At 52.2% G+C, this 25,070-nt stretch overlaps 1 long non-coding RNA gene across 1 annotated transcript in view; it reads left to right on the top strand.

Annotated features, from left to right (window-relative positions):
* Window positions 1–25,070, top strand: part of LOC149991900 (uncharacterized) — a 91,825-nt gene that overhangs the window by 16,970 nt on the left and 49,785 nt on the right. Inside the window, exon 2 of the long non-coding RNA XR_016508609.1 lies at window positions 12,110–12,282. This is a non-coding gene — a long non-coding RNA (uncharacterized LOC149991900). The remainder of the gene's footprint in view (window positions 1–12,109; window positions 12,283–25,070) is intronic.

A 25,070-nucleotide genomic window follows, 5' to 3' on the forward strand; every position in this document is an offset into this window, starting at 1 on the left:
CTAAAAAGGAAGAAAGAAAGAAAGAAAAAGAAAAACATTTCACATCTAAGTGGACCTGCACAATTCAAACCAGTGTTATTCAAGGGGGAGCTGTAATCTTCAAAAATCAAGTTTAAAATTCCCTGTTTAACTTTCTGTGAATCTTCTGGCTCCTCTGTTGCACAATTGCCATCAGCAAATCCTTCTTCCAAACAATAAAATACCTCTATTCTCTTGATAAAATCTCATTTCAAGTAAGTCAAAAGAACTACAGTTTGTTCTGGAGTATATTTTTTCGACTTTATCTTTCCAGTTTTTATATTGAGATATAAATTACATACAGTCAACTTCATTCCTTTTCGAGTGTATCATTCAGGAGTCTGCAAACTACAGAGAGCTCATACTGTAATAACTATGGTGACATATGGTTAGTAGATTTATTGTCGTGACCACTTTCTAAGGTACATAAATGTCTGACCACTACGTTGTACACCTGAAACTAATATGCTATGGTATATCAACTGTAATTAAATTACAAAGAAAAACAAAACCAAGGGAGGAAACTACATGCAGCTCATGGGTCCACTTTGGCCCACTACTTATTTTTATCAATAAAGTTTTGTTGGAACACAGCAGCTCCCATTCATCGACATATGGTGGCTGCCTTCCCGTAACCACCGCAGACCTGAGTAGTTGCAATAGTCTTGGTCTGCCAAGTCAAAGAGTTTTTTACTGTGTAGCCTTTACCTGAAATCTGTAGACCGGGCTCTAATTCTATGACTTTCGAGCGATTTATAAACAGTCCTGTTACCGGCACTGCAGTCAGGATACAAACATTCTCCACGGCCCTTAAAAACGGAGGAAGCTACAATTTGAGGCAAGAAATGGTAAAATTTTATATTGCACGTGGACTTCAGGTTCTTCACATTTTAAATCAGTTGTGTGTACGTGATCTAGCAGGCACTTTGGCTTTGTCTGTCCAGGACGGAGATCCCGTTTCTCTGCTTGGCCAAACCCTGACTTGCTGTTGAGGAATTGAGCGGCGCCCCGTTTTTGTGTCGGATGTGTGGGTGGGCTGGATCCCGGCTGGAGCTCGCTGCGTCCCTCTTGGTCCCCAGGGACACACCAAGGGATGGACGCAAGGGCTTCTGGGAAAGGGGAGCCTTACCGCTCCCCGCTTCCTGCCAGGGCATATTCTTTGCTCTCAGTCTTGAATGAGGAAGCAGCCTAAGGGGCTGACACCCATCGGGAAGCCTCGCTGTGGAAACGAAACTCAGGCTAGTGGGCAGAGCGGAGGCGTGGAGGGAAAATCCAGACCGTCGGTCATGTGGCTTTTCTTTGGCCCTGATCTGTCGTGTCTCCCGTTAGCCTGACTGCCTGCCCACGCCAGTGTGTCAGCGGCTTGGAGGAGGGATTTCTGTTATTTGTGACCCAACGGACCCTAACTGGTGTCTGTTGTATAACACCCAGGGAGTTCCCAGAACCCCACATACATACGTTCACGCATTAGTTGAGAATTTTGTAATGTGACGTAGCTCTCGGGGAACAGGACCTGCCTTCTAATTTCTAAGTCTGTGCATCAGATTCTCACTCATTCTTTTTCTTACCTAATATTTTTTTTGGGGGGGGACCTGCGATGGGAATGGACATCTTAAAAACTGAGGTATAAGTCACCTCCCAGAGAATGAATCCTTCTAAAATGTCCATTTCAGTGGTTTTAGTCAAACGTTGTACAACTGTCTGTGTTACCAATTTCAGAACATCTTCACCATGCTCCGAAAGAAAACCCGTAGCTTTCAGCATTCCCCTCTGTCCCTGGCCCCCGGCCCCCACCAAGATGCTTTCTGTCTCTGGATTTGCGGATCCTGAGTATTTCACCAAAATGGCCCCATACAGCATGTGGCTTTGGGGTTTGGCGTCTTCCCCTTAACATGCTGTTTCTGAGGCTCATCCACGCAGCAACGTAACTATTTCTGGAAGGTTGTTTCAACCCAAGAGCGAAGAAAGTTGTCGCTGCTTCCCAGTGCAAAGTCCTAGGTCAGCCTGACACACAAGACTCTATAAACACCTTAAGCCGGACCGGCTCTTGGATTTCGTGGATTCTGTATTTGTGTTACGCGTTCGTGGTTCTGTGGAAGTTTGACTAGTCTTTTTTTCAAATTGAATTTATTGGGGTGACACTGCTTAATAAAATTATATAGGTCCCGGGGGTACAGTTTTGTAATACATTGTCTGCACATTGTGTTGGCGCTTGCTTCACGTCCTGTTTTCTCCCTCTGGGCGTTTGTAAATTCGTCAGACAACCCCTTGCGCCCTGTGGCCCTGAACTTCTCCCGTAAGACAAAGTGAGGAGCTTATTTGCAACTGTTTATGGAGAGCAGAGGTGAAAATTCCGAGGCCCCCTCACCCCCCCGCCTTCTGTCTTTTTCTTGTTTTTGCACTTTGGAGGTGACTGTCCCCTCTTTCTGCAGGGCCTACCAGAGCCAGCAGGTTATTCTGAGAACCTTTTGAGAGGCCAGCCTCTCTGTGGAAGCGTTTGGTTGGAAGGAGGGCAGATGTGTGAGACGTGGCCGAGGACACGAGGTCCCCGCCAGGTGATTGAAACGGGCAGTGTTTGTCAGCGACAGCCCTTGCGGGTCAGTCCCCGTGAGGGCGTCACAGAATGACGGCCACCGTGCCAGGACCAGTCAATGGTGGCACTTGCCTAGTCCCCTGTTCCCATCGCATATGAGGGAGAGAGTACGCACACTGCTTAGTCACGGCCACTGGGAAGTTCTGGGTCTGGCGCACTGAGACAGCTTCCCTGCCTCTCACCGCACCGTGGCGGAATCTTTTCCCCTCTGCTGGACTCTTCCTGACCCCTCGGCCCCGTGCAGGGGCGGATGGCAATGCGATGACCTCATTCCCCTTGGGTGGGATTGCGGCTGGGAATTCCATGAAGAGAAAGTCACACCAAGGATGTTATGTAGCAACAGCTGCGTGGATGGAACATTCCAGAGCCTCTTCTGTTGCCATGTTTTCCATTTTTATATGTGCAAGGAAGTGTGTGCTTAACTGAACTCAGCTGTCGGAAAAGTCGCAGAAAGTATGAGATAATACCTATCTTGGCCGTTTGAGCAATTTTAAGCAATAGCAGAAGAGACATGCTTGGTTTAACAGCGTTTATGCAATACATATTTTGTGGCAAACGCCGAGGGAGGTTTCGAAAGGGCAGTGTTTAAATTCTGACTGATACAATAAAACGTATGTGCCTGATGTGATATGAGCTCCCCCCCCCCCCAAGAATAACAAAATGAAAGATCACTGTAAGATACTTTTATGGTTCATGGACGTGGTGAGTTTTGAGCTGTATTTTTGAAGGAGTTTTAAAAAAAATGTGGAGAAGCACATACAGAACATATGTGCATGTATCTTCAGTGTGCGCTTGGTGACTTTTTTCCCCTTTAAGCCGTACCTGAGGATATATTCATTGATTTTTAGAGGAGGAGGGAGGGAAAGAGAGGAATATCAATGTGAGAGAGAAGCATCGATCAGTTGCATCCCATAGGCGCCCAGACTAGAAACCAAACCCACACCTAGGTATGTGCCCTGACTGGGAATCGAACCCACAATCTTTTGGTGTACAGGATGGCATCAATCAACTTGGCCAGGGCTGCAGGTTGGTGACTTTTTACAACTGAGCACACCTGTCTTGTCAGCACCCAGACCAAGAAAAGATCATTCCTGGCATACTGGGATGCCTCCTTCCCCCTCCCCGGTATTTGCAGTTGTAGGGTACTCGGAACGAGGTTGCTATGGACGTTGACATATGTGTCTTTTGGTGAAAACGCATGCCTGTCTTTGTTGGATCCGTAGGTACCCGGGGGCAGGAGCGCTCCGCTTAGCAGGTTCCTAGACCATTTTCCCAGGTGGCTGTGTCAGTTCACAGTCCCGCCAGCAGAGGGCGATGTCCCAGCCCCCCCCCCCCCCAGGCTCACCTGGACAGTGCGCGGTCAGTGAGCTAGGTGCAGACCCCGGAGAGCACATCAGCTCGCCCACGGAGTTTGCAGGCCCCCCATGGTCAGATCGGTGTTGGGGAGCAGTGAGGAATTAGGCTGCTAGGTAACGGGAGGGGGCGGTGGGGCAGAGGCTGGCTGCTGCTCCCTGGCAGGGGGCAGAGAGTGGCGCTGCCCGCAAAGCAGAGGGAAACCGTGGTGTAAAGCCCCCGTACTTGCTGGGCACCCCACTCAGGGACTGTCAGGGGGCTTTGCTGCATTCCAGCCCGACCTCCTTTGCAGGTTCACCGTGACTTCTCTTCTGCTGCCGCCTCTCACCCCGAAGGCTCGCGCCGTCGGTCCCCGTGGTAGAGGGATCAAAGCGTCCTCGGCTTGGACGGGAACTGTGGTCGGACGCCTCAGGGGGGCTTTCTTCTTCGCTCTTTCTTGTCCCGCTTCTCCCAGTGGGAGCTGATCCTGAGGAACTCCAGCAGAGAGTGGAACAGTGGGGTTTCCTGGCGGTTTTTAGAAACAGCTTGAGACTTTTGAGTTTGGATTTTCTCGCTATCTGCCTTCGGCAAAATGCAATAAATACTTTGCAGCCCATGTTCATGTAAATTACTCCAGACTCCATGGAAAACGGTTCTGGCTCCGTGTTGCCCAACATGACAGCTTCTAGCCACACGCGGAGTTTTAAATTTAAATGAAAGTTCATGTAATAGTTAATAATATGTGAATAATGAAAATGAAGGTAAGTAAAAAATCCAGTTCTGAGTCATGCTGGCCACGTTCCCACTGCTCAGTAGCCACATGTGGCCCGTGGCCGCCGTGCAAGACATTTCCATTACGGCAGGAAGTTCTAGTGGGCGGTGCTGCCTGATATGATAGATGCTGAAGAAGGAAGTGAGGGGTGGGTTAGACGGGTCCACGTGACATTGCATCCCATTTTCGTGGTGACGATAAAAATGTTTGGTCTTTGATCAAAGTTACGTGGCTGTAGCTGCATGACGTGCTCCCCGCGTTTCTTATGTCAGCCCCGTCTCCTGGTCATTTCCTGAGTTGTGTTTTCCCTCCCACACCATTCTTTTCTTTTCCCCTGGCTGTGAAATAGAACCTGGGTGGTTAGGCGTTTCCCACAGGCTCCAGAGCCGTGGCAGCTCCATGCAACATGCTGATTTACTGTTCACGTGGGAACAAATAGCTTGCCCAGAAAAACGCTGTCTGCCACCAAGCGCTCCTGACCCCCGTCTGCAGCCCAGGGCAGGATGAGGTCAGCGGCTAGCCTGGCCGCTCCCGTCTGAGGCCCGCTGCCCACAACCTCTGCTCAGCTGGTCTGGGACAGGAAGCAAAAGCACTCACGGACAACCGGACGAGACGCTTTTGATTACAAAAATATACTTATTTCGCCCAGGGGTTTTTTGCATGTAGCTGAAAAACAATGACATATTCAGCTCTGCTCGGATCAGTAGAAATTACAAGTCCAACAGAATCCCCCTCTCCTGCTTAGCTGCAGAATCTATTTCTCCTCGGTTGCGCAAAAAGTTTGAGACTCAAGTCCCAAGGGTAGATTAGATGTATCATATGTGTTTTGGCCTTTTAGTCATCCAAAATCATTTCTCGAATATGGATTACCTACTGGACACTAAATTTGGCCCTGGGGATTCAACGGGGACTAGAGCTGGTCTATTTGCTGTTCTCATGGCCCTTAGAATCTACGAGGAGAGACCTTTGTTTCAAGACTGCCAGAACTGCTGTAAATAGGCCCAGAAGAAGCTGAACTCATTGGCAAAGGCTGAGCTGACAATTAGGGAAATGTAGGTTGGGTGAGCCAACATATTTTGATTTCTGTACAAGAAGTGATAGGAAAATAAGTGGGGGGGGGGGGGGACAGAAGAGGCGTCCAGACCTCTGGGTTTGTTTCCTCATATACTCGTCATGTATTGCTTCACCACACATCACTGCCTAGCACCTAAACACAAACAGTTATCACCTCATGGTTCTGGGGTAGGGATGTGGGAGCAATTTAGCTGGGTGGTTCCGACCCAAGGGCTGGCTCACGGGTCTGCAGTGAAGACGTCAACCCTGGCTGAAGTCACCTTAATTCAGCCTGCACTGAGGCTGGAGGATGGGCCTTGAAGTTGGCTCCATCATGTGGCTTTGGAGAGGTGGCCTCGGGTCTTCTCTGGCTTTTAGCAGAACGCCTCACACTCACCCAATGGACCTGTCCAATGGGCAGCTTGAGTGCCTGCAAACCTGACAGGTGACATCTCCCACAATGAGTGACCCAAGAGAGAACAAGACCCACAGTGCCTCTTATGACTTGCTCTTAAAAGTCAGATACCTCCACTCTGCCTGTATTCTGCTTCTGTAGAGCAAATCATGCCGTTGTAAGAAGGGGAATTGGGTTCTACCTTTTGAAGGCAGAAACCTCCAAGAATTTGTGGGCCTATTTTAAAACCATAGCAGCTACCCTGGCCCATTCTTTCTCTATCTGTGGGATTGAGGGACAGTTTCTGCATGTCCCTGTGAGCTGGAGTTTCCTCTTGGGAGCGAGGTGTGTCACGAGAGCCATGTCACAAGGCTGCTCAGAGGATCAAGTGAGATCCCCCCCCCACCCCCCGTGAAGAAAGCTTTGCAGATTCTAAGGAGTCATATGGAGGTGAGTCATTTCAGAAGGAGCAGAGAAACACAGAACCGCAACACTTAACAAAGTTCCCGTGTGTTCAGTTCAAGACATTTGTTGAGCAATGAAGGGTTTCCGGGATGACTCGGGAGTGATCTGGGCTGTGGAAGACCCTCCACTTCTTCATTTGCATTCTGTTCATTTGGAACTCCAGCATGACAAGGGTTGGACCCCTCCATGTTCTTTTGCTTAAACTGAATTTTAATGCTTTGCCTCCCTATTTTGGATGAATTTCTTGATGCAATCTTCTAATCACAATTTCTTTTCTTGACTGTGTTCAGATTAGATTCTGTATTTATTTATTTATTTTAATTTTTAAAAAAGATTTTATTTGTTTCTAGAGAGAGGGCAAGGGAGGGAGAAAGAGAGGGAGAGAAACATCAATTGGTTGCCTCTTGTGCGCCCCCAACTGGTGATCTGGTCTGCAACCCAGGCATGTGCCCTGACTGGGAATCGAACCGGCGACCCTTTGGTTCACAGGCTGGTGATCAATCCACTGAGCCACACCAGCCAGGGCTAGCTTCTATGTTTAAATTTCAATGATTTTTTTTTTCATTCCCAGGGTATTTAATTTATTTTTCCCATCCACGTGTTTTTTTTTTAAATGCCATCATTTGCTCCCATTCACAGATGCTGGTGATGTCTGCACATCAGTGGGCCACCCTGCAAAGGAGCTAGACTGATGGGCATGCAGAAAAGGAATCAACAGAAAACAAGAGGAGCGCTGGCTGGGTCGCCCAGTGGGTTGCAGCCTTGTCCCGTACACCGAGAGGTTGCAGGTTCAATTCCCGGTCAGGGCACTTACCTGGGGTGCAGTTTTGATCCCCGGTCAGGGCGCATTTGGAGGTATAACTGATCGATGTCTCTCTCTCCTTTCCTCTGTCTTTCAAACCAACAAAAACATATCCTCGGGTGAGGATAAGAATAAATCAATAAAAAGGAACCTGGGGACAAGTGAAGGAATGACTTCTGTTCCCCCCTACAGGCGTTCCGTGGGCTGTGGAAATGTCGCGCGCTCTCTTTCAGCCTCATTTCTTCTACGTGTGTAAAGACGGTGCCGCTAACGCGTTGCGATGCGCTGAACGCCCGCTGCGCCCCGATGTGCTGTCTGCGTGGCGGTCTGGCTGGGTAGTGCGTGAGCTCCTGGTGTGCAGAGGGCAGCAGCATCTCTGACTGGGGCGTGCGGGGGGGCTTCCTTTTGAATTCTCACTGCGTGGTATTCCCAGTTCCGCCAGGGGCAGCATTTTAACAAGAATTCTTGTGCACGAACGCGCCTTTGGACCCCGGTCGCTGTCTCCGAGTGCAGGCCGTGTGTGCCTTCCTTTTAGCCGCTCATTTTGCCTCATTCCCGTTCCCGTCCCCACAGCTCGGGGGCCGAAGGGCGAGCCAAGTGCCCGAGGAACGACGTACCAGGGCAAGGGCAACGGCCACCTGTCGCCCGGCTTTCTGGCCATCTTCACAGAACACACAGCCTGGTTTCCCAAATGGCTGCTGTGCCGCGTGCTGCCTGTTCCCGGAACGCGAGGCATAGCCTTGACTTTCCCAGAGCACGTTGCTGGGGGTTTCTGAAATCGATGGCCTGCCCCGTGGCTGTTAGAGGCCTTCTGGCCGCTATCAGGGCCCCATGGCGTTTGGCCGTAGGCGTGCGTTAAGGGTGAAGGCAGTCTCCGTGGACAGATGCTTTCCCACGGTGGCAGACAGAGGTCCCTGTGTCTTTTTCTGTACATGTCCGAGCAGAAGTCAGATCTGCAGCTCATAGCAGCTTCGCCACGTTCCCTGGAACCAGCCCGGCCATTGCCCGGCACGTGGGCGGGCTGACCGTGCATTTGCAGAATGAACAAAGGAAGTGACCAGGAAAATCAAGGTCAGCCCTTGGGTAGTTCAGTCACCTTGTCTGACCTTCAGCGTCATCATTTAAAAATGAGCTGGCTGTATTCATGCTCTTTAGAGACAGCTCTATATACTGGGAATCGAACCAGCGACCCTTGGTTCGCAGGCTGGTACTCAATCCACTGAGCTACACCAGCCAGGGCTTTGTTTTATATTTTATTGCTTGTGCCAGGCTGTGCTCTCTGCAGACGCCTTCTGAATATTGGATTTGCTCGTATATACTTCCATGAACTGAATGATTCCACTTATCTGTGAGCTCTTCTATGTTGGAGTCCATGACTATAATTTGATACATGTAGCTGAAGAGGGGTCGGCTAACATGATAAGAATTTCCGCTTGTCATAGATGTAGCAAGACTGCATACATGTAGCCAGTGACAGCTGGTCTAGCTCATAGGACTCTCTTTGTATACAGAGAGATACTTTGTTCCTTAACAATTCACAGGGTTCAGCGTATTCAGTATATTCTTGTTTATAATGTAGCTTTTAATATTCAGTCCGTTACATGCTTAGACTAAAGAAAGGACAGGAGCTTAACTCTTCTCCCATCTAAATATTTGATAGGCCATTTAAAAATTTATCTCATTTTTCCCCTTCAACTCAATTAAGTTATTATGCTTTCTTCTGTAGACAAAATTAAGTATGCTGTACATAGTCTCAGTTTGATTTTTTTTCGTCAATTAAGTTATATGTAGAATTTCATAATTCATACGGGCTGCTGACAACCAAATCGAGACAATTGCAGAAAAACTTGGAGAGGTGTAGGGATCATCTCTGCTCCCCTTATCAGAATGTGATCAGAGAAAGGAGCTTTGTAGGAAGACGTTCAGTGGTCCTAAGAAGAATAATTATTAATTGATACAGAAAATATCTATGTTCAATTTCTCATACTTTAAAGACTATCAAGAAAGAGACTATTCAATTGGACCCGCTGAATAACTAGAGGGTGTTACCTTGGAAAAAATTTTGAAGTTGAGTCTTTTTCTGCATAATTTGTGTTTGGTTTGTGTATACTGGGTTGGGCAAAAAGTTTGTTTTTTTCCGTACGATGGCTCCAGTAGCGCTTAGTTGTCTTTAACTTCATTTGAAAGAATTTTGTCAGATTGTATTGTGACAGCTGTCCTATCAGTGGGCATTAAAAAAAAAAAAAAACTTATTACTCTGACTGGTGTGGCTCCGTGGATTGAGCGCCGGCCTGCGAGCCAAAGGACTTGGACACCCTATAATGCTAATTCAGGTAAACAGGTCGTGAGCTGTGGAATACATTAGTCTCTGCTACGGCTCCACACTGAGCGTGCCCACGTGGAAAAGACTCTGGGAAATGTGAGGTTTACAGGCTAAAGGACTCTGATGTGTTCCCGAGTCCCTACAATCTCTCTGCGTTGGCAGCCTTGGAAGGAGATTGTTGATGTTAAACAAGGTAGGAAAAAAGGCAAACTGCCTGCGCCAGAGTATTAGGAGGTGCCCCTAATGCGTCCGCGTGAGCCGTGGCTTCCGAATTTGGGGGATGCCTGACGCCTCAGGTCATCGTTGGAACAGGAAGCCCGGGTTCCTTGTGTAGACAGAACACAGGAACAGGCTGGAGAAAGAGGGTCTTAGGGAAGAAGGCTGATGTGCAGGAACCGACACCCGGATTCCGGGCTCCGTAGTCTCCCAGGCTGGGGCTATTGCTCGTTGTTTATCCACTCGCAGGATTGGTACGAACCCTCCAGCCTAACAAAACTCTCTGCCAGTGGGTCTTGGCAGGCTTTCTGTTTCCTTGTTGATTTTGCTTGATTTTTCTTGACTGAAACTGGCTTTCCCGAGCAGCCGAGTTTGAAAAATGGGATGGTGGTTTTTGTTCCTGAGAAACAAGTTTACCCAAAACAAAACACCACACCACCGTGCCCCACTTTATGAATGTAATAAGAAGCTACAGAGAAAGAGGTGGTAAAGTTGGGACAGTTCTTTAAAAAAAATTTCATTATAATTTGTCTTTTAGGTAGCCAAAAATAAGATGTGCAAGTCAGATAATATCTATTTTTAATGAGATTTTTCTTGGGATGGATTCTTGTCCTGGCTCCATTTGGTAGACGCTTTTTCTTATCTGGGTTCTTCCTTTTCTAAAACCGTTGGAGGGAATGGTTTTCTCAGGACATCGGGTTCTTGGCTCAAGCTCTAACCAGACAGGGGGCAGCGTTTTTTAAAAAGTATCATTTGCTTCTTGTTCCTCATCTTTTATTTCTGAGAATACACAAGCTTTTTATAGCTATGGGAGCAATTTTCCAACAGGGCTCTCCAAAAATAGCTTGCATTAGAATATATTAGGGGGAAATCATCATTTACCCACAGAAGCATGTCCAGTTTTATTTTATTAAAAGCAGTTCTGGGAGGCTGCAGACAGGAAAAAACCAGAGCGGAGATGTTTCTCTTGGCTATCATTTCAGCCATAGCTTTGTTTATAGGACTCATGTTTAATGGACACGTTCATTAAAAATAAATTTAAGCACAACGCGATTCTTTTCTGCTTTGTTCTGTTTACATTTCTCCTCAAATACCCTCCTGGGGGTTGAAGGAGTCCAGAGGGTCCTATATTACAAGGCTATCGGTTTTCAGCTGAGAAATTAACTCGGTCAAAAAATTCCAGAGAACTTTGCCCCTTGGGTCCCTTTCTCCTGCCTACACCCACAGACTCCCTTCTGGGTCACGCTCTTTGTCTCCCCAGTCCGGATGACACCCAGGGCCCAGAGTCTTCCTGTCCAATTTAGTCTCCATAGTGCATGACATTAATCCTTTTCCTAGAGCCATCCTCTGACCTCATTCTATCTGCCCTGAAGTTGGTGAACACTTTCCATTGCTCTGAAGTCCACATCCCTGTGCCTCAGCGTTGATGATACTTCAGAAACTTCAGCAAACAGGCAAATATCGCAGCACCCAGCAATTGCCCTCTTGGGCTTTTGTCTCCGAGAAATGAAATGCGATTCACGTGCCCACAAAGATTCGTGTATGAATGTTCATAGCAGCTTTGTTTGTCTTAACCCCACATGCGGAACAAGTCTCACTGTCCTACAGCACGTAACTGGTTAAGCCAACTGTGGTATATCCATGCCATGGAATATTACTAAGGCGGTAAAAAGGAACATGCCATTGGTAATGCAACCACTTGGATGTATCTCCAAAGAATCATGCTGAGAGAAAAAAGCCGATCGGTCATTCATGGAAGGCTGCTCCTGAGACAGAATAATTCCTTGGCGTTTACGGCTTGCTGTTCACAAGAGTACAGTGGAATCTGGTCGCCATAGAAAGTCCCCAAGCCAACAGTTGTGGGTGTCAGCTGTTGAAAAACAGCCTGGCAGGCAGGAAAACATACGTGCCGAGGGGATATGGGTGAGTGCGGACAGAGTGAGAGGAAGGAAATCTACAGAAAGCAGAGACAGAAAGACAAGGAAGGGATAGAGGGAGGGAAAGTAGATGGCAATCAGAGGGCCACTCTCGGAGGTCCCGTGTCTTAGTAATACGTGTTCCACAGAGAGAAGTGTAAGAAAGCGCGAATAAATTGTAAATAATTTTTTAAAGTCCAGTAAACTGGTTTCTGATTCCTACAGGAACATGGTGGCAGCTCAGTTCTGAATGGTCTCTTCCCAGAAGACAGACGGCGCTACCAAGAAAACAGCCACCTACAGGGGACCTCGCCAGCGAATCTGGGACGTGGAGAAAACCTGCCGACACCGAGTTGCGGGCACAGCTCCCGAGTCGGAGTCAACAGGAAGCCTGCGCGGTGAGTTGCAGCGGCTTCTTGGCTCATAGTATAGACACGGAGTCGGGAAGTGTTGGGGAAGACTCACCTGGGCGTCACCTGCATAGACGTGGTCTTGGAAGTCATTGGAACGTGTGATCGAGGTGGGGCTCCCAGCAGGGACCTGGGTGTCACTGACACTTGTCAGAATTGGTGCCTTTGGGGGCAACCATTTTAACATTGAAGATGGAAGAAAATGCACAACATTTTCAGGGTGTTACGCTTTATTATTTCAAGAAAGGCAAAAACGCAGCTGAAACTAAAAAAAGGCATGTGCAGTGTACAGAGGAGGTGCTGTGACTGATTGAACGTCTCAGAAGTGGTTTGTGAAATTTGTTGGTACTGTTGACATTTTGGCCAAATAATTCTCTGCTGTGGGGCTGTCTCATGCATTGGAAGGTGTTTAGCAGCCCCCTGGCCTCTGCCCACTAGAAGCCAATAGCAGGGGAGAGCTGACATACTCAAAACATCCCAATCAATCAAGTGATTGGTGAAAATGAAAAGTGTGTTTACGGAAAAAACAGAACAGACTTTTTGGGCAACCCATTATAATAACATCTGTGCTACCAAATATGGTGCCCATATACTTCCCATTTGTGGTGTGTGACTGAGTAATTTTCCACACTTGAAACGTACTTATTAAGTATTTTAATGCTTATCAGTACTTGAGTACTTTCACTATTAATTTGCAAAAAAAAACCCCAAAAACCAGAAATGGTGTGAGATTTAAAAAAAAAGTATAATAATATTTTAAAAAGTCATTGATATAAAAATGTAATTACATTTAAAAAATCGAGACTGTCCAGGAGACAAACATTTCCCGCTGAGCTTCCCTGAGACCCCGGTGGGGGCAGTGGCTGCTGTGCTGGGGCAGCCAGGAGGCCGCTGGAACATGCCTCCTTCTTGCTGGGCACCTGTCGGAGGTTTCTTTCCTGAACACGTGTGCAGACATAACAGCAGAGCCCTGCCCAGGTGCCAAGCGGAGACATGCGTGCGTCAGGTGGGAAGCTGTACGCTTCCGTCCGCAGACAGTGACGGGTTCGCAGGTCGTATGTACGGGAGAGGTGGGCTGGGGCTGTACGCGCGTGACCTGGCGCGGTGGATCCAGGGCACGTCGCTCATTTCTGCACCCGTGTGGTCCCGCAAGGTGGGAGCTAGAAGAGGTTTCCTGCGACCGTTGGACGAGATTGGTCACTGGCGCCTCCTCCGTTCTGTTCGGTGTTTGCTCTGATTATGATGCACAATTAAACTGCATTCGATAATTGCGCTACGGAACACAAACGTGGTTCTAAGGGGCAGGTCAAACAGCCCACGTGGCAATGCAAAGAGAAACTGAGCCCCGTGAATCTCAGCTGATACGTAAGCGAATCCAGTCACAACGGGTTAGCGAGCATGTTTATTTAATGTGATGAGAACAAAATCTGGCTCACGTAATACTCCAGCGTTACTCTCATGTTTTCCCTCGTGCAGGTAGCACAGAATATCTTTTCCCTGTGATTTTCTATTACTGTTAAAGCATAATGAATTGTTCCTGGGGTATACAAGGCTGAAGCGAAATATAACCTTTCCTGTCATCCCTGAAAAAGAGTAGGAAGCGTGTAGCCCAGAAGACTTTGACGCACGTGTGTGCACACACACAGTTTTGAAGATGCTGCACGTACATTCATTGCCTTTTTCTTTCTGTTGATGACAGCATAAAAATTTAATATTAACCCCTAACAAACCCGTCTCATGTTCATCTTACTAACTTTTGAAGATGTGAAATACAAACAGTGTTTCAATGGGCTGGACATGCTGTAGAATGATGGACGTCAGCCATCAGGGCTGGGCGGGTATCAATCTCTCCTGGTTGGCCCACTGGGTCTAAAGCATACTCATGAACACAAGGAAAATCTTTCCACTTTCCACTTTTGACTCTGAAAAGTAGGCTTCATTTAGGGGCTAATGTGTCCCGATTACCTACAGGGGTCTGATGGAGACCAGGTGCGGAAGCCCCGCTGAAGCCCCGGCTTAGCTGCCCCCGGGGGACCCCGTCTTGCTGCTCATCTCCTGTGTGGACCCCGCAGATCAGCCTGTGTTTTAATAAGGATGTTCAAGGTGTTTGTCAAGCTCCCAGACAGCCGGGAGACCGCAGGCAGGTCTGCAGTGCTTTTTCTCGGAAAGCCCAGTGGCCTTTGGGAGCGTCCATTTACATAAGAGTCAAGGCTTCTGTGGACAGGAGAAAGGCAATCTGCTTGAGAGTTTGATCTGGTCAGGGGTCCTGAAAACATTTAATGGGTTGTTCTTCATTGCTCACACCTCGTGGGGCCCATGCGGGTCTGCAGACTGGGAATAGGGTAATAATAGTGTTAGCTCCCCCTGGGCTCTTGCCTGGTGTGGCAGAGGAGGGGAAGTGGAGGACCCTCTCTCTACTGCTCTGCAAGCCGATCTTGTTATTTGGTTGTGTTTCTGGGTTGTTTCCTAGCTTCAGCTCGAGCAGAACAGGACTGGTCCTTTTTGTCCAGCAGCACACCTGGGAATCCACGCGATTTGGGTCGATGTGCACGTTAGCGGGAGGTCAACATGGCAGGCGCCGTGGCCGCTGGGTCTCCGGTTGTGGAGAGCGACCTTCTGCTGCACGGGAGGCTGAGACAGTCAGGCCGTCCTTGGGATGAGAGGACATGGGACCAGCCGCCTTGCAGGAGGTCTGATGAGCTGTTACAGGTGTCCCGAGTGCAAAGTCTCAGTCTTTAGAATGTTGTTACCCAGGCTCACTGTTTGAAAGACACCCGTGACGATGCCCGCAGCTCATTCATGCCTCAGAGAGTTGGCTGCTTTCGTAGGTGTGGGGGTGTGTACATGCATAGCCCCGTGTGAGTACGTGCGTGTGTGTGGCTAAAAGGTAAACCGAGGCAGGCTAATGTTGTTGAGTTTATTTGAGCAAACACCGATTCGAATCGGGCTGGCGTTTGTACAGAAAGGACGGAAGCGGAGCGGGGAAAACCGACTGCCTGTAGCTTCAAGCCCCCTTGGCTGCTTGTGAGTGGGTGTCCTTAGCTTTCTAATTCCGTAACCTCGCGGCATTTACGAGCCTGCATGGCGTGACCGCTGCCTTGGTGTAACGGCTCCTCTTGTCTTCAGTTTAACACTGCGCCTGCATGGATGTGTATGCAGCATGCACGTGTGCATGCATGAATATGTATACGCACACACGTGTGTGCATGCACGCGCGCAGATATTTCTGGGTACACGTGGTGCTGTGTGCCTGCTTGTGTTTGTGTATATACATACACCTGCATGCACGCGTGCACGGCATGTGCGTGTGGTGTGCAGGCGTGCATGTGTGCACACACATGCACGAACACGTGTGTGCACTTACATCTGCATGCTGGCACTTAGTCACTGTACATGACCTGTGGTAACCTCTCCAGGACACCGTTCTTGTTTGTTTTCCCTCCAGGGCTGCTCACTCTGCTGTTTGTACGCAACCAGGAATGAATTTGAGGCCCTCGTTCTAGACGGCAGCCTCATGGGCTTCCTAGGTCAGGGGGTGCATACTGATGAGGGGAGAGACAGGCTGTTTCCACGGAGTCCTAGCAGGCAGGGATGCAGAGGGAGGGGAGGGCAGCTGCGCTCCGGTCCGGGGAGCAGCGGTCCCTGCTCAGGGCGTCGGTTGCCTGGAGACCAGGTGGAAGGCTCAGGGAAGAAACCCTGTCCTGGGATCTGGGGAGGGGCCGAGGTGGCAGCCCAGCGTTGCCGTCTCCAGGGCCCGCCGGGGCTTTCAGTTGTGTCTGAGGGGCGGGGACAGCGCAGTTCCGTGCTCCGGGCCCGGCAGCCGTGCCGCCACCACGGGCCGTCCATGCCGAACGACACGAACACCAGCTGGCGCTTGGAGGCTTCTGTTTTCTTCTCCAGGGCTTTTCTTTCCTCTGCGTCTCTTCCCTTCTTATTCCCTTTTCCTTTCCGCTCTCTTCTCTCCCCTCCACCTGTCTTACGCTCCTCACCCCCACCTCCCCTTCCTCCCTCCATTAAGAAATATAACATGGATATGAAATTCTGTCTGCTCCTAGGCAGCCCGCACACAGTCGGATGGGAATGGGGTGCCGAGTCACTTCCCTAACATAACCACGTTTTCCTGTAGACATCCCATGCCCCCCCTTAGCTGCTCGTATATTCTTGGATTGTTTCCAACTCCGTATTGTCTGCTTCTTAACCCTGAGAGTCACTGAGTGTCATTGTGGCCATGGGGGCTGGAAGCGTGCGTGTCTGGCCGTGCTGGAGCTGCACGCGGGTGTTTTGAGGAGATCAGTGCCGTGGAAGGGGGGGCCCGGCCGTGCCGTGGGAGCGCTCTGCAGGCGGGCCTTCCTCCGGTGCCCGGCTTGCACTCTCAGCCTCACCGCCAGCGAGGTCCCCAGCAAAGTGAGGACCCCTCCCTCACGCCGCGCAGACACAGGACGGCAGCTGGACCCTAATGCGCCCTGGGCCTCCCACCCGAATCTGGGATGTGCCCCAGTCGGACGGGTTCAGGAGTGCCCCGTAGCCGAGGCGTCATGTTCTGCACGCGCAGTTCCCCGCAGTTAACCGAGGTCTGAAAATGTTACGTGGGAAGTTCCAGAAGTAAACAGCTCCTACGTGTTAAGTTGTGCACTGTTCCGAGCAGGCATGGTATCCCCTCACGTCATCAGAAGGCTGGATGCAGTCCAGTAAGAGGCTTTGAGACAGTGAGAGACTATACCCCTGATTCTGGTGACAATACATCGCTCTATTTCATGATTATTCTTGTTAATCTCTTACTGTACTTCATTTATAAGTAAAACTTTATTATGCTATGTATGGAGAGAAAAAAACATAGTGTCTGTAGGGCTTGGTGCTGTTGGAGGTTTCAGGCATCTACTGGGGGCTTTGGAACGTATCCCCAGCAGATAAGGGGGTGCTACTTTATTAAAGAAAGTGCGTGCCCACAAAACACCCGTGAGCGCGAATCCAGAGACCATGTCTAAGGTGAGCTGGCAAGGAGCCTCTCCAGCCTTACCCTTGGCTTCGTTCATTAAACCTCAGATGGTTCTGGGAAGATGGGAAAATGGGGCGTTTGATAGAAACATGCACTCTTGGGCCCTGCCGGGGACCTGCTGGCTCTGGGGGGGCGGGCTGCCAGGGCTCGCTGACGCACGCTGGTGCCGAGGTCTGGGCAGCTTGGCTCCAGGGTGGGTCTGCACCGTCTGCAGATTCTGAGGCGACCTCCTCTCCTCCCGCAATACAGTCCCGACCTGGGACTGGCGTCCTCGTGCGAGAGTGGAGACGTGTGGCAGAGGATGGTGACGGCGTCCCTTTGCCATCCGCAGAAGATCCGGCGGCAGAGACTGCTCTTTCAAGGCTGGTGCCCGCTCCAGATCTCCCGGTCCTTCCCGGCGTAGGTCACCTACCCTGACGCGGCACGCCCCTCCCCTGCGGAGGCCGACGGCGTGAGCCTGGGCTCGGAACCCACCGGGAGCGTGGGAGGCAGGACCCCTGCGCTCTCTCGCTCTCCTCGGCCTTGGGGGACCGTGAAGGGCCCCTGTGTGGGGACCCCAAAATGACGCCCTGTGGCGGGCATTCCGTGACTCCTCTGACTAGGCTCTTCCACGGTGCAGTGGATTCGGTGATGACACAGTCATTCCGCTCCCTAACGCGTTTGAAGGCCACGCTGCTGTGGGAGAACTTTGTTTCCAGAACTGCTAGCGCCCAGCCGAGACGGGAAAACAAAAGCCAGCTTCCTCTGATAATACTGGCCCAGGCGCCCTCTCCGCGCCCCGTGTTCACACCTGTTCAGTGGCCCGAGCTCCTCTATTGCTGACGTACTTCCGAAGAGACGTTTGCCGTACAGAGCAGGCGAGATTATTTCACACTTGCTTTCGTCGGAAATCCGTCGAGGTGCTTCCACTGATCGCTGTATTCGAATGTGGTTCGCTCTGCTGTGGGGCGGGAAAGACATCCAATTGGTAGCAGATGTCAAGAGAGCCGAGGGCGGCCTTGAATGTTTCCGGGGGGTCTGAAAGGGTTGGTTTCCATTTCAGAAGGTCAGAGAGGCTGGGAAGAGCACACACACCCACTGTTTGTTATCTTAGCAGCCTCCTCATGTCATGTCTCTTACGCGTCACCTGGCGTCTAGATCATGGAAAGGCAAACTGTGGTCACCATGGCGACCACCCGTGCCATTCCCCTGCGGTTAGCCGTTTCTTGGGATCAGGATCTTGGCTGCATCCCGAAGCGTTGGGTGTTTGTTTTAGCTGAAGGCCATTTGGTGACAGATTGTATGGCCTCCCGTCTCTGGATCTGGGCGGCGAAGGTCGCCTGCGTCCTCCCGCTTCCCGTGGAAGGAGTCACCACGTCGCAGCTGAGCCTGTCTGTTTACGTCACGGGACCTGGCCCGCGGCTTGCGCGTGTGCGTGGTCGTGGCAGTGGCAGCGTAGGGACTGCTTGCGTCTGATAAACAAAGAAAAACCTCGAAGCTTTGAAGAGATTACTTATTGATTATGTTACCCAACATCCGGTTGACGTCTGGCGTTATGGAAACTTGAAGGAGTGAAATATTATGATAGTTGGTAGGCTACATGCAGGTCACAGTCGGGAGAACAAAAATGACTTAAATTTATGAAAAACAGGTAGTTTCTTCCCCTGGTCGGCACTGACGGATGACGACAGAAGTTGCCCAGAGCACAGCCGTGTCCCCAGCGCAGCGTGGGAGGCTGAGCTGCCTGCCAGGCGGCGGTGCGCAGCGGTAGCCTGAGGAGGGCTAGCGTGGGCTGCAGGAGCACGCCCAGGAGGCCGCCAGCCACAGCAGGATGGCTGCCTGGGCGGGCCATGGGTGAACGGCGGTGAAAAACATAATGGGTGCCACTGTGCTGGAAAAGAGGGTGGACATTTCCTGAAAGATTATTAATGGGAGCTACTGCAGGATCCAGCGGTTCTGTGTATCTGAAGGAAACAAGATCACTGTGTGGAAGACAGCTCTGCACTTCCATGTGCATGGCAAGACGGGTTGCAGTAGCCGGTGCACGGAAGCCTAAGTGTCCACCGTCCGATGCATGGGCCAGGAAGGGGTGGTCCTTATAGACCATGGCATGTAATTCAGCCAATAAAAAAGAAGGAGGTCCTGCCTTTGGTGACAACATGGATGGACCTGGGAGATAGGAAGCTAAGGGAGATCAGTCAGACAAAGGAAGATAAATATCATACGGTCTTTGTGATGCGTGTGATCTAAAAAAAAAAGCAAACTCATCAGAAAAGAGATCAGATTTGTGGTTGCCAGAGGCTGGGGGACGTGGGGAAAGCTGGTAAAATGGTACAGATGTCCCGTTATAAGATCAATAAGCCCTGGGGGTATCGTATATAACACAGTGACCAGAGCTAACACTGCCGCGTGGTATATTTGAAAGTTACCAGGAGCGTAGAACCTAAAAACTCTCATCATAAGGACAAGAAAAAAAATGTTTTGTGACTCTATGGGGTGTTGGCAGACAAGAAAAAATATGATGAATTATAAAACTTTATGCAGCTGTAAAAAGCTGTTCAGAGCTTTTATTAGCTGTAGTATTGCTCCATCTCATTATGTTACCTGTAGGTACGAGTAAATGAGGAAGTGGAGTCTAGGAATAAATGTGTGGATTTGATGCAAATTGAAGAGACACTTAGACACTTTATTTTGGTCTGGAAAAGGGCCCCTGAGTCAGAAAATGCGGGGTAGGACCATTGAGTGGATCCATGTATGGTCACTGGGGGAGGGGTGGTGTATGGTCATTGGGGGAGGGGTGGTGTATAGGCTCATGGGTCCTTGTTTTTGTTCCTTGTGGGTTTTTTGCCTCTTGGCAGGGCAAGGTGCACCTGTGGAGAAACAGCCCGTGTCTGATTCTTTGCTGTGGTCACAACTGCCGGCACCGGGAGTGTGGCCATCGCATTTGGCAGTGACACTGAATGGCCATTTCACGTGTTCACTTCCTCGGCTCCGCGTTCACAGGTCTTGGCGTTCCCGGGCGTTCCCGGCGGGGCCGTGCGTGGCTCTTGGCTGCCTGGCTAACCGACAGCGCTCTCAGCTCCCTGCCTGTGTGAACACAACCGGGGGTGGGGTGGGGGGCGGGTATCCATCTCTGCCTTGTTTCCACAGTTACAGGTAACGAGCTCCAAGCTTTTGAACGCGAGTCTGTGAAATTGCCTCCTCGCCTCTTCCTCTGCCTCATTATGAAGCTGCTGAGACGCCTCCAGACAAAACATCCCCGAAATGAGATGTGCTCTCACGTGTCTGGTGTGCAAGAAGGAGGCAGCGGCAGACGGAACCGCGGACGGTTTTGAGCTCACGGAAAGCACACGCACGGCTGAATCACGGTGTCTCCAGCGTGCGCACAAGGGAAGCCCGCGTTGTTGTGATGACCGGCGCTAGGGAGGAGGCCTTTGTCTCCTGAACTTGCGTCCCAGAGTCGGGGCGAGCTGTGTACGCGCCCCCAGAGCGACAGGTGTGTTCTCTGCTTTCCCTTCCCGACCCTTCTCCCGCCAGCTCTCCGACAGACAGGCTCTGTGGCTCCTTACCGGCTCATGGGAACGTGTGCCGTCCGAGTGTGACGTGTAGGATTTGCTCTGCGTCCGCAGCCTCAGCTGGCCACGGCCCGTGGTGTGTAGAACTGTGCCGAGCTTCGCAGTGCCAGGGTCCGAAAAGCAGTGACCACCTGCAGCCTGCAAAGCTTCTGCCTCTGGCCCGCCCCCCACCCTTCCAGACTCTGACTTCTTGGGCTTCCAGGGAGCGGACGAGTGCCCGGCGCGGTGTCTGAGCTGGCCCTGCTGTGGGCAGCGACGTGGGGGGGGGGCGGGGGGCAGCACCCCGGTGCTCTCCAGCCTCTTGCGTCCGCCCTGGGCCTCCCTGGAGGGGTTTCGCCTTCTCTTCCTCCGCCGACAGGTGCGTCTTCTAGTGATAAAAACCAGATAAAAACCAATTACGGGCCGGCTGCTAAAGGATGAAAACGTTTGCCAGCGGGCGCGCTAACGCACATTTGAGGCTGAAGTGTGTGCTAGAAAGCAGGCCCAAGTGGACGAGAGATACCAACCACGGGAGACGGCGAGGACGGACGCCCAGGGATCGGGCCCTTCATTTGCTGACATGGGGTCCCCCATGCCCCCTAACTTCCCCTGACCCCCCAACAAAATCTTAGGGAGAGAAAATCATGGGACGAGCGCACTATCGAATATACCTTAGGTTACCTAAAGGGTTGTGGAATCCGTGCTTCTCAAACCCGAGCGTGTATCATGGCCCTCTGCAGGCTTCTTACATACAGATCGTAGGGCCTTCTCCTGGCCTTTCTGACTCAGCAGGTCTCGGGTGGGCCTCACACTCAATTTCCCACCTGCCCCCAGGGGGTCCTGGGAACCACACTTTGGGGACCACTGGATGGGAGACCGAGCTGATGTTTTAGTTCGGGGCCATCGGTGAGGGCCAGTGGGTGAGAGCTTGTTTTGGGAGCAAGGCATCATGACTCACGAGCCACCCCCAAGCACTCCCTCCGCTCCTCCGGGCTGCGGTGCGACCTCTGGGGTGCTGCTGCCCCCGAAAGTGTGACCTTTCAATGGCCTCCGCACTGCTGGTTTTCCCCATGCGGTGCGTCCTTGGGGACCGCTAGAACCGTGCGGCAGGGCACAGCGCGCACCGTTGGCTAGCGGCTCAGCGGTCTGCACGCGGGTCAGCACTCGGGGACCAGGACACAGCCGCAGGGTGGCAGCGGGCCCCGGGGCATGTGTGGGGTGCGACTTCCGGTAGCGGGACCCCTGCAAGGCCGTGGGACTGTCGGCTCCAGGGCCGCCAGGGTCTTCTCCTTGGGGTCCCTCCCTCTCAGCTGCTGCTCTTCTTCCCAGCCGGACCCCAGGGTTTCCCGTTGGTCAGGTTTCCTCTCTGAGAGGGCGGCGGGGTGGGTCCTCAAGGTCCCTCCGCCTCATTTCAAAAGTCTTCTCTCTTCTGCCCCAACGACAGGTGGCCGGTCGGTGGTTAGCGGTCTCGCAATCCAGGAAAGGCAGGTGGTAGGCTTTCAAGTCAAGCGCTGGGCGGAGGGGGAGGGAGGGGAATGGCGAGGGGGTGCAGGCAGGGAGAGAGAAGGGGAGCCGTGGGGCACCCAGGCCGGGCCGTGTTCCGCAGTCCGCACGCTGAGCCCATTCCTGCCTCCCAAGCACAGGGCTCCATCGCAGTGAGCAGAACTGCGGGTAAGCGGTGGCGTCCTCGTGCATTCACGGACTTGACAGGTGGGGCCACGTCGGGTCCTCGCTCATGACGCCTCCACCCCCTGTAAATCTCGTAAGGACAGACACTGTGTTTCCTTGGCGGGGTCTTCAGGGCAGAAAAAACAACCCGGACGGGGTCTGTGATGATTTTCATGCCCGAAGGCACGCCATGCATCGGTTATGAGGAAGCCTGTCTGCTTCGCATGATCGTTTCCTGCTGTGGTTCCATCAGGGTTAGGTGTCCCCCCCTCCCCGACCCCCCACCATGGACTCAGGTCTGAGATCAGGGGCGCGTGAGCGTTTTCTGGGACGCGCCGGGAGCCCATCCTTGCAGAGTCTCCATTCCACCACGGTGGTGGGAAAAGCCAGCAGAGAGACATGGGCGGCCTGGCCCGTGTCTCAGTAAAACGTTATTCACAAACCCCCGCCGGCAGCAAAGTTGGCCCGCAGACCCTTAGCCTGCCTTCCTCTGGTTTAATCCCTGCGTGCGGCCCACCCGGGAGCTTGTGAAAGTGAAGTTTTGTGGGTCTGTAGGTCCGAGGCCGGGGAGATCCTGCATTTCTAATGAGCTCCTGGAGAGGCTGCTGCTGCGGGCCCTCAAACCACAGCCGAGGGCTGAGGGTTTGCTGACACCTGCCTTTTTCCTAAGCCGATCTCGGGGCTGCAGCGAAGCAGGACATGCTGGCGTGGGGTCCCGTCCCATGAGCTGCCCGATTTTACAGACTTTCGGACACACCCCGAGAAGCCACGTCTAAACTCGGAGGCGGCCACGGGCAGGCTGCTTCATTCAGACGTGTGTTCTCCCCACACCAGAGCTGCGGAACTGGGGTATCCTTGCCGTGACCTCCGTCTTTCTTTTCAGGCGTCCTGCAACCCATTTACTCTGGAAACTGCCCCTGGGGAATCCGGGTAATTAAAAGGGAGCCTGGTTTTCTGTGTGACCTGGGACCTATGGCCTGACCTCCCAACCCTTGGGGCCGTGCAAATGCACTTACCGAACTGTGTCAAAACAGGATCTTACTGGGAAACAGATGTCGGGCTGGAGTTTTCCCACCAGCGGGAGAGCTGAAGTCCTGCAGGTAGCTGCAAGTCGCCCATGGATAATGAAGGCTTTTGCACATGCCAGGGGTTGAGGGCCAAGGGCCCATGACGCTCTGATGTGGGAGAGGTTAACCAAGAGAACCTCGCCGGAGCAAGGAACACAGAAACCCGAGAGAACCGTGCCGGCCACCGCCCCTAAAGGGTGTGAAATGACGCGCGTGCTCCGGCAACACGGGACACTGCCCACACCACGTGGCTCAGCCCCTGGGAGCCCTGGCCCGCCTCCCACACCGCCACCTCCTTCCCCGCCGCCCCTCCTCCGCTCGCCAGCCCGGTCCCGGTAATTCTTTCCAGATGCGAATTCCCTGTTCCCAAATGTGAGAGACCCCCTTCCTTCTGGGGCGGCTTGCGGCTGTGTCCGTCCCAGGTGTGTCACTCACCCAGCACTGCTGGCCACATGTGGCTGCGGCGTCTGGAATTATTTTCAGTTTCGGGTTTTAAAAAGAGCAGGCAGTGTTGACCCTCTTGGAGCACTCGCTGCTACTGGATGCTCCCCCGGGGACGTCAGGTAGGGCTCCGGTGTGCCACCTGTCCTCTGAAAGCCCCCTCCCGAGGAGAAGGACCGGATGTGGGCGCCTGTTTGTGGGAGGCGCTTGCCGGGCTCGCCCTTTCCCGGGCTGTGTGAACAGGGTGCCACGAACAGGCCTCTCTCGGGAGCTGCCGGGGCAAGAACTTTCTAGCTGTTTCTGCTTGTCGGTGTGGGTCCCCTGCAGGAAGGGTGGCCTCGGGGTCAGACCCAGAAAGGGTCCCAACAGAGATTCACGGCATCCTCACCTTCCGATCTGCTGGCCCTGCACGTAGCTGTTTTTCCGTTCTGCAGGGCTCCACACGTCATGGGTGTGTGGGTGTGAAAAAGCGTATTATGTGCAGTCGCGTGAGAACGCCACAGATGTCTGGCTTTGGGGCGCCCCTCAGAGGTGGACAGGTGGCCTTCCACGGGGACTTCTGAGGGCAGAGGGGCCCGCAGGGGTCCATGGAGGTCCCACAGAGGAGAGCAGTGCCCTGAGACCCCGCAAGAGCTGTTCGGCTTTGACTTCGGTGGAACCCCCTGTAGTCCGGCGCAGAGACGGGGAGACTGTCCCTTGCGCTGTAGGCATCTCTACGTATTTTGATGGAGGACGTTAGCCAGTGTCAAGCTTGGGGGCGTATTCAGAACATCCTGTGCTCTTGAAATGAGTTGTTCACATACATTTCGGTGGGACTCCAACGCCCACCTGGGAGGTGGGTGGGGTCACCTTGAAAACATCTACCTGGAGTTGTTCGGCGGCCTGAACGTAGAGGTGGAGACACCGCGAGCAGCAGCTGGTGTTCACGAGCTGTGACGAGGTCCTCCGCCGTCACGCAGAACCCTTCTCCTGGGGACGAGCAGAGGAGGAGAGGCGCCCGCCCCGCGGCCCCGTGCTGAGCACGGCCCTGGAGTTCCTGACGTGCGTCTTCCCTGCCGCTGGCTGTCGGGG

The sequence above is a fragment of the Furipterus horrens genome, unplaced genomic scaffold, assembly GCF_987537825.1.
Source record: "Furipterus horrens unplaced genomic scaffold, mFurHor1.1.pri manual_scaffold_17, whole genome shotgun sequence".
In the NCBI taxonomy this organism is placed as follows: Eukaryota; Metazoa; Chordata; class Mammalia; order Chiroptera; family Furipteridae; genus Furipterus; species Furipterus horrens.